This window comes from Psammomys obesus, unplaced genomic scaffold (genome assembly GCF_907164565.1).
Source record: "Psammomys obesus unplaced genomic scaffold, mPsaObe1.curated_primary_1811, whole genome shotgun sequence".
NCBI lineage: Eukaryota > Metazoa > Chordata > Mammalia > Rodentia > Muridae > Psammomys > Psammomys obesus.
The window spans coordinates 2,586,559-2,601,199 of record NW_026589732.1 but is presented as its reverse complement, the minus strand read 5'-3'; positions in this window follow the sequence as shown (position 1 = coordinate 2,601,199).

Genomic DNA, 14,641 nt, shown 5'->3' with positions numbered 1-14,641 from the left:
TGGAAACTTGAAAGAATATCCTTGCTGGAGCCCACCAGCAGAGTCGAACAGTACCTGAGAGGGGAGTGAGGACAAATCACACCACACGCGGGATCAGCTTGAGTCCCATGTGACTGAAACAGCAGCAGGTTTATTCCAGGGTTCATTATTTATAGGCAAAGCAAAAACAAGTCACATCAATACAAAAAGAAAAAGGTGTGGAAACACCTAACTTCTTTTCAAAAACTACTTCCCCAGGCGAAAACATAACAGAGCAGCTTAACAAGCAACTCTCCACACCACAGTGCGAGTCCTAGTGATCCAACTTGGCTTGTCAAGCTTGGCCACAGGTGTGTTGCTTTAGCAAGAGGTCATTTGTGTCCAGGTGCTGGAGGCTTCCAGGTTACCTGGAGCATCCGGGACTGTCTCTCAGGCTGGCTTTGTCTGTAGCTGTGTCCCATGGATCTCCACAGGTCTCCCCTTTTTATACTTTAAAAGGCCATAGCTTAATAGCTATGGGGCAGAAGATTGTGCTTGTCTTAGGTTGTTTCTTTTGAAAGATAAATTCTTACCCTGTCATTGGTATATGAATTCCATCATTCATGCCCTGTCTTAGGTTGAATATACCTCACAGAGACCTTATCCATCTCTGACTACAAACCTCTGCTAGGATAGACACTGGAGTTTAATCTTATGCAGATCAGCTTTAACATTCCAGAAGGCCTTGATGAAGGTTTTAATTATCCCTTGTAGATGACAGTCCTAACAGGAATAATAAGCCGAGTCTTATAAAAGTGACATAAACAGATGACCAGGAAGACCATAATACCTGCAATAATTAATCCAACCATTCTTTTAGGTCTGCTTTTAGCACTCATAATCCCTTATCAAAATACCAAGCCTGAGAAACATTCACAGAAACCATAAGAGAAGGCTATCTAACAACCAGAACTTGCTGCCCATTTGAAAGCTTAGAAATACAGTTTGTTAGTTTACATTAATGTCAAGAAACATTAAAGTTTGGTACTTGTATAAAAATGTTAGCATTCCAAACAACAAGCTATGCAGAAAAAAAGAAGATATAACTCAGTTTTATGGCTTTCCAATTATAGAACAACCTGGCAGATAGGATAGTAAGCTGAGAGTCCATGCTCCTATTTCTTTTAAACAATTAAAAGAATTAAAAATTGCATGCTCTCAATATGGTCCTACAGCACCTTTTACTCAAGCTCTGTTAGAGTCCTTGTCTACTGAGGCCCTCTGCCCAGGAGACTGGAAGCAATTAGCAAGAGCATGTTTATCAGGAGGAGATTATTATGGAAGTCAGATTTTGCAGAGTACTGTCAAGTACTCTCAATTGAGCTCAAGGAGTTCCTATAACTTATGACATGCTTGCTGGGGAAGGAACCTATAGGGAAACAGGACAGCAATTGGATTTTGATGTGGCAGTTTATGCTCAAGTGGAGGCACAATGAGGAAATACTGGACTAAAGCAAAACCAAGACCCAGCAGGGAAAACTCCAAACCTTGTAGCCTCATGTTTGATGTCAAAGGGTTTAGGTGGCTCCATTCCTCCAGCTTTGTTGCCTGAGAGATAGCTCTCTCCAGCTGGTTCCACTTCCTGTGTGCAGTTCTCCTTGGCAGAAATCCATGGCCCCGCCACATCCGACATCTGGGCATCTCCAATACAGTCCAGGCTTTGCTTCCACAGCTTTATACATGACCTTTTAGAGCCTCTTGCCCTCACAGAGTGTCTTGGTTAAAGTTTCTGTTGGTGTGAAGAGACACCATAACCATGACAACTCTTAGAAGGAAACATTTAATTGGGGCTGGTTCACAGTTCAGAGGTTCAGTCTATTATCATCATGGTGAGAAGCACAGTGGCACACAGGCAGACCTGGTGGTGGAGAGATAGCTGAGAATTTTACATCTGGATCAGCAGGAAGCAGGAAGAGAGTGAGACGCTGGGCCTGGCTTGAGCATCTGAGACTTCAAGGCTCACCCCTAGTGGGCTTCCATCTTCCTCCAACAAAGCTACACCCACCTATTTCAACAAAGCTACACCTACTCCAGCTAAGACACACCCACCCCAACAAGACCACACCTACCCCAACAAAACCACACTTCCTAATAGTGCCACTCCTTATGGGCCTATGGGGGCCATTTTCATTCAAACCACCAAACAGCGCCTTCAAGCAAGGCCTGCCCTGCCACACACTGCCTGGCCTCGGTGGGTCTCTGTAATCACAGAGGAAGATTCTACAACCTGTTTACTCACGAATTCTTCATCGTGCTAAAGCGAGAACCGTGTGGATAAATGCTGACAAGCATGGCAGCCCACTTGCAGTGGAGCCCGCCCGCCTTGAATTACATTTGTTCTAGCTTTTCTCTGTTGTTCTTTAGGAGCGGAAACTTCCTTAGGTATTTTCTTTCACAGGCTGTAAATTAGCTGGGTGGGTTCTTACCCTGAGGGCGCACTTCCTTTACTCCAGGCCAGGTTTTTCTTAAACTCTCCTTATTTCTTTCAGCCCAGACTGTTAGGGTTCATGAATCACCTACGAAAGAGCCCAGACTCAGATGCTATGCAAAAGCAAAGATCGTTTATAATGCATGAAATTCCAGCATGCTGAGGTCACCACCTTCACAAAATGGTGGCCACCCAGAAGCATCTGGCAGGCCCAGGGGAATTGGAGGAATGTTAGGTGACCTTTACTTTGATTGGTGGGCAGCTTCCGAAGAGGTATGAGTCCAACCAGGATTGGTCAGGAGCTTACGGACTTCCCAAAGCAATTATTAAGTAACCATCTCTGAAACAAGCCAGGCCGAAGCTGATTGGCTGCCTGTTACATGTTTCTAGAAACCGAAACTGAAGCCTAGTCAGGTAAAAGATAAAACTAAAGCCTGTCATGATGTTGGACTGGAATTAAGCCCTCTTGAAACCTCTGCTCCAACCCTAAATTTCTTGGTGATGTTTTTCTCTTTAAACTATGTGTGTGTGCGTATATTTTTTTTCTCTAGTGCTCTTTTTCATTGTAGATCTGCATAAGAGTAATTATTAATAACCATGCAACAAAATCAATATCGGACTGTCTTGAAATCTCCTCCACCAAGAAAACAATCCATTACTGTTGAATTTAGCCTCAAGCAAATTCTTAGGACAGGAGCAAAAGGCAGGTACATTCTTTACCAACAAAATATCACAAGAAACGTCTGTCTGTCTGAAGCCCAGCTGCTAATATTCTTCCTCTCTGGAACCTCTAGAGCTGGACAGCCACCGTTCACATAGCTCTCAGCACTACTGTCTTCCTAGCTCTGACTAGAAGAGCCGATTAAGCCCCTCCTACAACATTCAACCACATTGCTAGTCTGCAAAGTCTTCCACATTCCTGCAAAACAAACAAACAAACAAACAAACAAACAAACAAACCCCAGCATGGTTGGGCCTGTCACAGCAGTAACCCACTCCTGATGCCAATTCTGTCTCTGTTACTTTTTTTTTATTGCTGTGATAAATTGCCATGGCCAAAGCATCTCATAAAGAAAGCATGCATCTCATAAAGAAACCCTCAGTTTCAGAGGGTTAAAGTCCATGGTGCTGGCATGAAGGAACAGCTGAGAGCTCACATCTTTAGTCACAATCATGAGGCAGAGATATAGACAGAGAGAGAGAGAGAGATTACATGGGTGTTTTGAAACTATGAAACTATGAAACCAGTGATACTCCTTCACCAAGGCCACACCTCCTAGTAATTTTCAAGCAGTTCCACCATCTGAGGATGAACTATTCAAATATATGAGCCTGTGGGGGAGAAGGGAATCCCATTCAAGCCACCACAGCGACTTCCATTTTGTGGAATGATACATTTCTGTCATTTGCAGCAGGAACCAACCCACTGAGACAGTTGCACTGGCCAGGACTCATCCTTTCACCCCTTCAGTTTTAAATGGCAACTGTTTCAATTGGCTCCTTCATAAAGGGAACATACAGACCTGTCTCCATCTGGTGAGACTGTGGGATTTAGGAAAGTGCTTTCAGTTTGCTTGTTTTTCTGTGCTGGAGATTTCAACTATGGCCCATGTATGTATATGAATTAGTGTGTGAGCATGTCTACGAGCATGTAAGTATGTTTGATCACGTAAGTATGTGTGAGTATGAGCATGTGAATGTGTGAGTGTGTGTGGGTTCCTAACATTACCTTTTCGAAAGTCATAGGCAGAATGAGGAAGCAGTTTTATTTCTGATTGGCAGAGATCCGTTGAGGCGGACTGTCCTCGGGGGTGTCCATGCTGACTTCATAAGCAGGCTGGGAGGTGCGTGGCTCTCTAGCTCAGTGCTTCTCAACCCTCCTAACGCTGTGACCTTCAATACAGTTCCTCAGGTTGTGGTGACCTCCAACCATAAAATTATTCCATTGCTACTTCATAACTGTAATTTTGCTATTGGTAAGAATCGTGATGTAAATATCTGTGTTTTATGATGGCCTTAGGCAAGCCCTGGGAAAGGGTCCTTCAACTCCCAAGGGGTGAGTCTAGAACTCCAAGTGTTCTAGACTCACACTTTGGGAAAGACACCACGGCAGGGATTTTTGTGTGTACAACTTAAGTTAGTCTCAGCCCTTTTCCTAACTGCTGGCGGCTTGAGTGGTGAAATCAGGCGAAAGTAAATAAACAAACAAGTAAATAAATAAAATAAAGAAGGCTGAGAAGACCCTGTGGAGGATGTCTGGTTCTTTGTTTTAAACTCTTGTGAGTGTGCTTTCTGTGATGCAGCGTTAGGCCTGTGTTCCCTGCTCTTCTCCCTGGCTGTCAGCAGCAGCTGGTGGGCCTACCCAGCCTGGGAGTGGGTTGTAGGGTAGAGTGTCAGGTGGGAAGGCATGATGTCAATGGGTGGTGAGGCCCTGCATTGGCAGTGCCATCGTAAGGATGATGACAGAGCCAGGCAAGCCCAGCGTGGCGCTGAGAGCAGGAGGAGGCTTGGAGCTCTGCTCTTCACCTACCTCCTTGGGGGCCTCTGAACAGTTCCCATTTGCATCCTGTCCTGGTTTGAGTGTGAACTGCCCCTTGCGAGCTCATGTGGTTAAACTCGGGGTCCCAGGCCGGTCGTGTTATTTGGAAGCTGGTGGACTCCGTTGGAGGCGGACCTCATTACGCGGGTCACTGAGGAGGGCCTTGAAGCTGTGGCTGTTCCTGCTGCTGTCCACCCTGCTTTCTGACCCTGCTTCCAATGTGGCCTACTTCTTCACACAGCCACTGTGGCCCTCCCCACCGTGGCGGACCGTGTTCCTTCTTAGCTGGGAGCCTAAGCAAACGCTTCCTTTCTGAAGGTGCTTCCGTCAGGCATTTTACCACAGCTCCCCCAAAGTATATACACGTCCCAGAGTTAAGACTACAGTGGGGGTTTGGTGGAAGGCGGGCCCAAGGTCTAGGACATTCCGGTCACCCTTCCAGAGCCTCCTGCTGGGAAGGTACCTGCAGACTGGGGTGTCTGTTCTCTGAGAGGGACACTGGCTCCCTCCTGTGTGCAGGAGACTTAGGGACTCAGTATGCTGTTGAGAAATAAACCCTCTTCAGTAGTAAGCATTATATAAGATCCACAGGCCTCTGTGTTTCCAAAACTCCCCCAAAGACACCAGCAAGCAAAGCCTGGCAGATTTTTTTTAAGTCTGCTAAGATCATGTGGATCCATAAACCATGGGAAACCATCATCTCCTGTGCTGTGGGTTTCTGTTCTCTCCTTCCCACTGGGACAGCAGCTTGGAAGGTTTCTGGGGTGAAGGGGCTGCTCCAGGTTCTTTCAAGACCTAGCCCTAACTGACCTTCTTGTACTTAGCTTTGGCAATGAAGTCTCTTTCAAAAAACAAATCAAAGTGACTTTTTTTTTTTTTTTCTAAACTCAGGGACCCATGATTCCCCACACCCTACTATCTATCTGCCTAAAAGACTGTTTCCTTCCCCACCCCAGCCTTACCTATTTATGTCCAAACTCTGCCTGGATTTTAAAGCTGGAGAAACTGGCAACCTATGCCTCAGGGTCTTGCCAGAGCACCAGCAGATGCCATCAGAGACCCCGATGCAAATTTCAGCTCCGCCAGTGACAACTGTGACTTCAGAGAAATCATTTAATCTTCCTGAACCTCATTCCCTGTGGCTGCAAGGTGGAGGTCGCAGTTCCCACCTCGGGCCATAGCTGAGAGCAGATACTTTGTAGCTCATGAGCAGGTCTGCCCTCTCTCCCCTTCCCAGGACAGTACGCAAGGCACACTTGGCGACAATCAGGAAAGGGCTCCCTCTGCATTCTACCTCTAATGACATGGCCCAAGCGCTCTGACAGTCCTGCCTGGTCCCTTTCTTACCTCTTTTCCACGCACCAGCCCCCTATCTTAGCATGCTGTTGGCTGACTTACAGTGTTTATTTTCTGTCTCTAGCTAGCAAGTAGCCTCCAGGGAATCTTGACTGTTCGGTTTTCCCTGGTACCCAAGGCAGGCTGAGAACTGGTCAGGTACTCAATATTTGTAGAAGGGCTGTAGGAAGGGAGACTCTCTGACTTGTTTTGAGTCCCAGCAGCCACTGAGAGCTGTCCCAGGTGCTGTGTGGCTCCTCTGAGGAAGCTTTGGTCCTCACCTCCAGCTGCCAGGCTGCTGTCAGAGCCTGTGTGCCCAGTCGCTCTCAGTTGCTCTCAGTCCTCAGTATCTGAGTCAGCCAGTCAGAGGGCAATGAGGAGCCACTAATTTAGGAATCCAGCCCCTGAGGGTCATCAGGAATAAGGCTACTTCCTTGACTACTCCCTCCATCCTCCGCCAATCCCAAGCCACCTCCCCCCTGCCGTTTGTGCCCCACTTCCTGTCCTCTAAAGATGCATTCCTCACTGTTCTGTTTCTTGAACACTTTTTTGTCTGTTTTTTGAGACAGGATCTTACCACATAGCTCAGGCTGACTTTGAGCTTGCAGTGTTCCTGCCTCAGGTGCCCAAATGCCGGGATTACAGACGAGTGCCTCCATACTGAGTCCTTGGACACTTTGGGCTCCAGGCTCCAGGCTCCAGGCTATCCTCTCCTCCTGACTCCTTGCCTGGACAGCTAAGAGTCAGCTTCCAATTTGATCTCAAATGCCACTGACTCTGGAAGGCCTTCTGGGTCAGACAAGGCCCTGATCTCCCCTCAAGCAAGACAGGCCGAGCTTATTATTAGCCTTCATCACTAGCTCTTTCAACTAGACAGTGAGTTCAGGAGTCGGGGGCCTGGACTGTGATGCTTGCCTCTGCATGGCTGGAGCACAGTGCTTGGCAGAGAGAACAAGTCTGGCTAGTCATCATAGACTGAATGAGGAAAAAGGAAGCCATGGGCCGAACCCCAGAAAGAACTCCAGCTCTAGATCCTGCTCTACCTCTGACAGCTGTGTGACCTAGAATTGGTCATTTCTCCTCAGGGCCTCCATTTTTCATCTCTGAAGTACAGGTGGCAACAGGCGTCTTGGGTTACAGTCTCATGGTGGCTATACATGACCCTGACTGGAAACTTGGTACTCGGCAAGGCGATGACTACAGGCTACCCCCACTAATGATGGCTCCCATCACGATCTCTCCTCATTCAGCTTCTGATTTCCAAGCTTCTGTCTGGTTTCATTTTTAGGGTAGGTTTTGGTGTTGGGAGGGGACCAAGAAGAGGCAGAGTAAGCCACTTGACCAGGTCCCTCAGCCCTGACGGAGTAGGCTGCGACACACAGCCACAGTTCTAGAGTTCCGCTTGTGTGGGTGTTGTGTATTTGCATGTGTGTACAAACGCGCATGCTCATGAGTGCGCATGCATTTGGAGGCCAATTTTGTTGTTGTTGTAGTTTTTCAAGAGGGGTTTTCTGTGTAGCTCTGGCTGTCCTGGAACTCCCTCTGTAGATCAGGCTGGCCTTGGCTTTAGGGATCTGCCTGTCTCTGCCTCAAGAGTGCTGGGATTAAAGGTATGCGTCACCATGTCCAGCTTAGATCTTATCTTTGAGTCAGGGCCCCATGTAGTTTAGGCGAGCCTCAAGGTCTCTGTGTAGCTATGGAGGACCTTAAACTTCTGACCCCCCGGCCTTACCTCCCGAATACTAGGGTTGTGGCATGCTTCATCTTGTGCAGTGCTGGGGATTGAACCAAGGGCCCTGTGCGTGCCGGGCAAGGACCCTACAAACCGAACTCGATCCCCAGATCCCCAGCCCCTAACCTGGAGCTCTCTGGCCAGCCAGCCTGCCCAGGAGAGGCTCCTCTCAGCCTCCTGTGTGCCACCACAAGTGTTGGTGTGTGTCTAATGTGTGTTGATGCTTGCTCAGCAAGCACTCTCCTGACCTAATCTTCTCCTCCTCCCCAGTCCCTTTTTGGGACTCTGTCATGCTTTGCTTTGTATTTTGTCTCTTTGGGCTCAACTTTTAGCAGACTGTAAAGGTCTACTCAGTGTGGAACTCTGTGGTCCGAGGCTAGTAAAAAGGCAGGCAGCTAGGAAATGTTCATTGAGTTGTATAAATGAGGCCATAGTTCCCAACTCACCCAATCTCCAGTGGCTTCTCAGTGAGACCCCAACTGCTTCCCATTGGCTCTTCTTGGCAGGGCTGAAGGCAGGCTCCAGAGAGGTGGGGTAATTTACTAGGAAGCAGCTGTGTGCTCACTAAAGTGTGTCCCTGACCCCATTGAGAGACAAGCCAAGTGTGCCCTGGAGCCCTGTCCCCTCTTAGCTGCCCGAGTTCCTCTCAGCCCTGCTTGAGTGTTTAGTGGCCTGTATCCCGAGTAGACTGCACTGTAGACGAGGGCCAGGATCCCTGGGATGCCCAGACTCGACTCCCCTCAGCAGCTCTGGGCCTTGGTTGACATCTTAGCCCTTTGGCAGCAGCTAGGTAGCCAGGCCTAGAGTCCTGAGACATAGCCATGGCCATAGCTTGTTGTCTTTCTGTGTGCATTGGCGTTGGGGGCGGGGTGATTTCCTAAGTGTCTTGAGTACCTTAGATGTTTCTCTTTTTGTTAGTCCAGAGTCCTGTTTGTTTTACCTCTATTTCCTTCCGAGTCTACAACGTTCAGAAGGGGAGGAGTCTCTGGGAGTGGAAGCAGGAGGGGAGGCCCAGACCCTGGAGGGACCACAGTTCTGATGCTCTAGACTCATAGCCTCACTCATCCCTTCCTCCTGTGACTCTGCAAGTCTCCATGTGCGGGCAGAAGGATTTGATTTTAGTCTTCACCTCTTCTGTTTCCTCCTCTCTGGGTCTTTCCCCTCTCAGTGGCGACATGTCAGAAGGAATCAAATGGAGCTGGGTGTGGGCTGGGAAGACTGGCTGGCATCAGGAAGCAAGGGAGGAGGCTGTTTGTTGGAGCCCGGTAAGGAGGATGGTGGTCACCCCTCAACAGTATCGCTTCACGTCTCTTAAGAGCCGGGCTTACTTAGTTAGGGAATGTGTACGGCTGGGTGATGCTTCTCTGGGCGTGGGAAGGTGTTCTGTGGTGAGGTGAACTTCGTGGGTATTGATGTGTCTGTCAAAGAAAGGGCAGGGCGAGTGCTGGGACACGCATTAGGTGTGGGACCAGGAGGCAAGGGTTTAGTTCCAGTGCAAAAACCTGTTGACTGTGATCTTAACCTCGGCAAAGCCACTCTGTCTTATGGGAAGAAATGTTGAGCAATGGCGTGGATAGAGACTTGCACGGTTGTTCGAAAGAGAGCAGGCCATAAATCTTACCTGAACAGAGGGATGATCGCCGCCATCCCACGGCAACTGCAGAGATTACAACCCTCCTTAAGACTCCTGGTCCTGAATTCTGATAATAATAATGCCTGAAGTGAACGTTCAGTGAGCTCTCACATGTGCCGGGCACTGAGCCTGGCACTGAGCCTGGCACCACACCGACATTTCCTCACTCAGCTGTCATTCCTGTGAAGTGCCACCATCACGTGGCTCATTTCCACACAGCGAGCTGAGGCGGAGGGAGCGTGAAGCTTGCCGCCTGGGTCTCCGTGGAAATCAGAAGCTCCTGACCATACACATGTGGGCTTTAATGAGCCACAGAGGAGTGGCGGGATGAGGGAGGAGATGGTGATACTGAGCTAGCCACAGAGGGAAGGAAAAGTTGGGAGCGTGGGTGACTTGTGTTGTTGAAGGTGGGGACTGCGGCACAGATAGCCACGGGAGTCACGATCTAAAAGAGTTGCAGGCACTTCCAAACCGGAAGTGTCCATCAAAGAAGGACGTGCGGTAGGAACATACGGCGGCCTCTCTTCTCCCTCACCCTGTCAGCTCTTGCTGGTACTTTCTGTGGCTTTTCAGGTGGGAGCTAGCTGCAGGGGAGCCTGGGAGATGGATCTGTAGGCTTCTCTCAGGACAGAAAAGGGCAAAGCTGGCATGGAGGTCGATGAAGAGGTGCAAATAGAAAAAAAAATGCTCACTAGCCTGGAATGGTGCCAAGCCTGGTCCAGATGCCCACCAGAGCATGGAAGGCATGATGCGATGGAAAAGGCAAAAACACAGATACAGCAAAGAGCAAGGGCTATCAGAGGAAGGAAGGCACTTGTGCTGGTTGGGTTTGGCCAACTTGCCACAAACTGAGACCCATCTGAGAATGGAGATCTTCACTGAGAAAACGCCTCCGTTAGATGGGCCTGTGGGCAAACCTCTGGTACATTGACTGATGATCAATACGGGTGGAGCCAGCTGGTTGTGGGTGGTGCCGTCCCAGGCTGGTAGCCCCGAGTTGTATAAGAACACAGACTGAACAAGCCAGTAAGCAATGTTCCTTCATGGCTGTCCACTCAGCAACTGCCTCCAGGTTCCTGCCCTGACTTCCTTCAGGGATCAACCTGAGAGTGGGAAGCGGAAATCAACCCTTTCCTTTTCAAGCTGCTTTTGGTCCTGGTGTTTCATCACAGCGATCGAAACCCTAAGACGGCAGTGTAACCGACCAGGCTCTCGTCCACCTCTTCTGTCCACTGCCTGTGACAGTGAGCACATGGCATCTGTGCCTGTCCCAACCACAGAGCTCTCCACAGCTCAAAGCAGGAGCCTGTGGGGCCCAGATGTGGCTCAGGGGGAGGGCGCTTGCCCAGCAAAGCCCAGGCTCTGGGTTGAATCCCTAACACGGTCAAACAAAGCAAAGCAAAACCCCAAAGCAATCCTTCATATGAATAAATGATGCAGTTTTTGTTAGAACTGTATCAGTGTTGGCTCATCAGTTGTAACAAGTGTAGCAAACAATTCAAAGATGTTGAGAATAAGGGAAACTTGTGGGGGGAGGGGTAGGAGGAAAGGACTCAGAATTCTCTCTACTGTTTGTTGATTTTTTTCTATAAACCTAAAGATGTTCTAAATGGGAAATTGTTTTTTTTTTAATTTTAAAGGTTACATACAAGGTAATGTGGTCTAATTAGAGCATTTTCATGTTATAGGTGTATGGGGTATCGAAGGACACTACCAGGATACACATCTCAGGATCGCATCGAAGCTGGGCATGCTGGTGCACACCTATAATCAGGGCTCTTGGGAGGTGGAGGCAGGAGGATCCCAGTTTCAAGGCCAGAGCTTTAGCTCTCTTATGAATTTGAGACCAGCCTGGGCCATGTGAGACCCTTGCTTCAAAAATTAAAAATAAAAAACAAATGAAAAAGGGTAGGGCTCAGGGAGGAAAGGCACTTGCTACAACCTGAGTACAGTCTCTGGAACCCACATGGAAGAAGGAGAGAATGTTCCATGGCATGAGTTCTCTCTCTGTGCGTGTATCTCTCTGACTCTTGTCTCTCCTCTTTCTTTTAAAGCAAATAAATGAAAAACAGAAACAAGCCCTAAACAAACGACCCAGTAAATGAAACCCCCAATTCATAAGCAAAACAAAAGGCCACTGCTTGCTAGCTCAGAGCTATGTTGGACACAGTCCCTTATTTTACAGATAGGGGACTGAGAGCCCGGGAAGGGAGGGGGTGCTGGGCTTCTGAACAGGGCATCAGCAGAGCTTGCCAAGTCAGCATACGGAGTAGCATGGGATATCTTCTCAATGAAGGGAGACTCTTCTCAGGAAGGCCTGCTGTTGGTGGGAGAGAAGCCAGCGGGGACACAGGGTTCACTGCCGTGAGCCTCGCCTCCCGCCAGCCTGGGTGGGCTCCCGTGAGACACTGAAGTGGACAGTGAGAGCCTCCAGGAGCCCCATGCTCTCAGGTCTGTGTTTATTTAGTTCCTGGCCTGGCAGGTTCCAACCCACTGAGCCGGATACAGAAAGGAGTGGACTCTTGTGTCCCCTGAAAGTGCTCCAGGATAGAAGACTGAGTGTGTGTGTGTGTGTGTGAGTGTGTGTGTGTGTGTGTGTGTGTGTGTGTGTGTGTGTGTGTTTTGGGGGGCGGGGCTGCCATCTGCAGAGCCCAAACTGAAGCCAGAGAATGGTGTAGGTTAGTGTCAGACAGTGCAAGAAAGCAGGGACACTTTCTTGAGCCCCTTCATGCTTCCTCTCACCCCCTCCTGTCAAGGGTAGAGAGCCACACACAGAACACCCATTTCACACAGGAGGAGGCTGAGATGGGGAGGAAGCGAGGCATCTGCCTCACACCAGCACAGCTGAGGAGTGACAGAGCAAGGGCCTGGGATGTCTACTGAAAGGCCGAAGGGGCTGTTTATAATGTTTACAAACACAGAAATCTTGATAACTGTTTTCTTGCAGGAGCACAGTTAGCCTCAGGAATTGCTTTGCTGGCTTCCAGAGCTGAACAAACAGGTGAGCAAAGTGATGGCAAGAGGAAGTTTCGGACCTGTGAGAGAAAACAGCCTGGAAGTGAGCACGGGGTAGGCTGGGGTGGGCTCTGTGCTGCCAGTTAGAGCTGGAGCCGACAATCTGCATGTGGTTACCTCACTGGACACAGACGGACACAGAGACGTAAGCATGTTACCTTCTCACTGGACACAGACGGACACAGAGACATAAGCATGTTACCTGCATAGACATATATAAACAGGCTGAGTGTCTATTGTCCTGAATGCTTGGGACAAGAACTGGTTTAGGTTTTGCAGTTTTAAAATGTTTTGACTAGTTGTGTAGAGTTAATTAATTGAGTGTCTCTACTCCAAAGTCACAACTCTAAAATGCTCCAAAATCTGAAATTTTTTTTTTTTGCATCCTCTTGGTGCTGAAAAAGATGAGATTTTGGAATAGTTCAGAGTTGGCTTTTGAGGTGAAGGACTTACATATGTCCTTGTTCTGTCCATCAAGAGACCCAGAAGCAGTATGGCCCAAACCAGAGCTTCTTGGAGAATCAGCTCTAGGACTGACTTGAAGGAAATGATAACTGAAAAACTAAGGATGCACTTTTAAAAGCTCAAAGATGGGGCCTGCCTGTCATCCGCGGGAACCATTGCAGGCTGAGACTGTGATCCTGAGAAAAGGGAAAGATAACAAAATGGGTAGGCAAGCAGAGATAAATGCATGCGTGTGTGTGTGTGTGTGTGTGTGTGTGTGTGTGTGTGTGTGTGTGTTTGAACATGTGTGTTCATGCATTTGTATGTATATGTGGGCAGGCTCGTGTATTTGTGTTGTGCATGCATTTGTATGTGTGTGATCATATGTGAGCAGGTACACTGTGTGTGCGCCAGAAATATCCTCTTCTCTTTCTCTCTATTTTTGGAGACAAGGCCTCTCACTGATCTGGAGCTAGAGCTACTGAGCAGCTAGCCTGGGGATCTTCCTGTCTCTACTTCCCTGGCACTGGGGTTAAACACACATGCCACTGTACCCCACTTTTTACCTGGGCATTGGAGATTGAACTTGGGTCCTTCTCATGCTTGTGTGGCAAACACTTTGTCTGCTGAGCCACCTCCCTGATCCCAGAAAAAAAAAATCTTTTCTACAGAAGAACTGAGAACAGTATTGCAGAGTGATGAAGGAAACAGAGAGTTACCATCAGGACATCACAGCCATAATTACACAAGACCCCGCTTAGGATAAAACTGGCAGAGGAAACTTTAAGGAGAAACAGGATATTTGTATAGCATCAAAGAAGCGCTCCTCAAAGCTTATTAGTCACTGTGGTGATCTAACAGGTCCACGGACTCTTTGATATTCTTCCCTCCAGGAGGTGGGGCTTAATTTCTCACTCCTTGAACTTGGTGTGTGGTTTCCACCGACCTTGGCGATTCTCTTCTCTGACCAGGGAGTGGGAAGGGAGAAGCACTTGACCATGGAGAAGCCAGTGGACACCACCACAACCAAATTACCACCAGTGACAGCGTCAGCCCCACACAACGGACACAGCCATGAGATGGGAACTCTGGGAGGGTTCTTTTTTCTTTTTTCCCCAATCAATTAGCTTCTCCAGGTCATAAGAAGGTCAGATTGTCTGGATCTGGAGGAACTGTCAGGGACTGTGGAACAGCAAGGTAATAGCAGCTAGGTAAAAGCAGATGGCCTGGGTTGGAGTTCTGAAAGAAGGATGGATAGCAGCAGGAATAAAGCTTGCACTCAGTTGCTAACACCTGACAATGCTTGCCAGTTGGGAGCTGGGCCAGGACTGTGCAGGGACTATCTGATATTACCCTGCAACTCTCTCAGTAAGTAGAAAAGCCTTTCAAGATTAAAAAGTTGTTTTGTTTTTGCTTTTCGTTTTAAAAAATAGAATTTGTTATACAATCTGATGGGGGTCACCACCGAGAAAGTGCTCATGCTGGTGAGATTTTTCC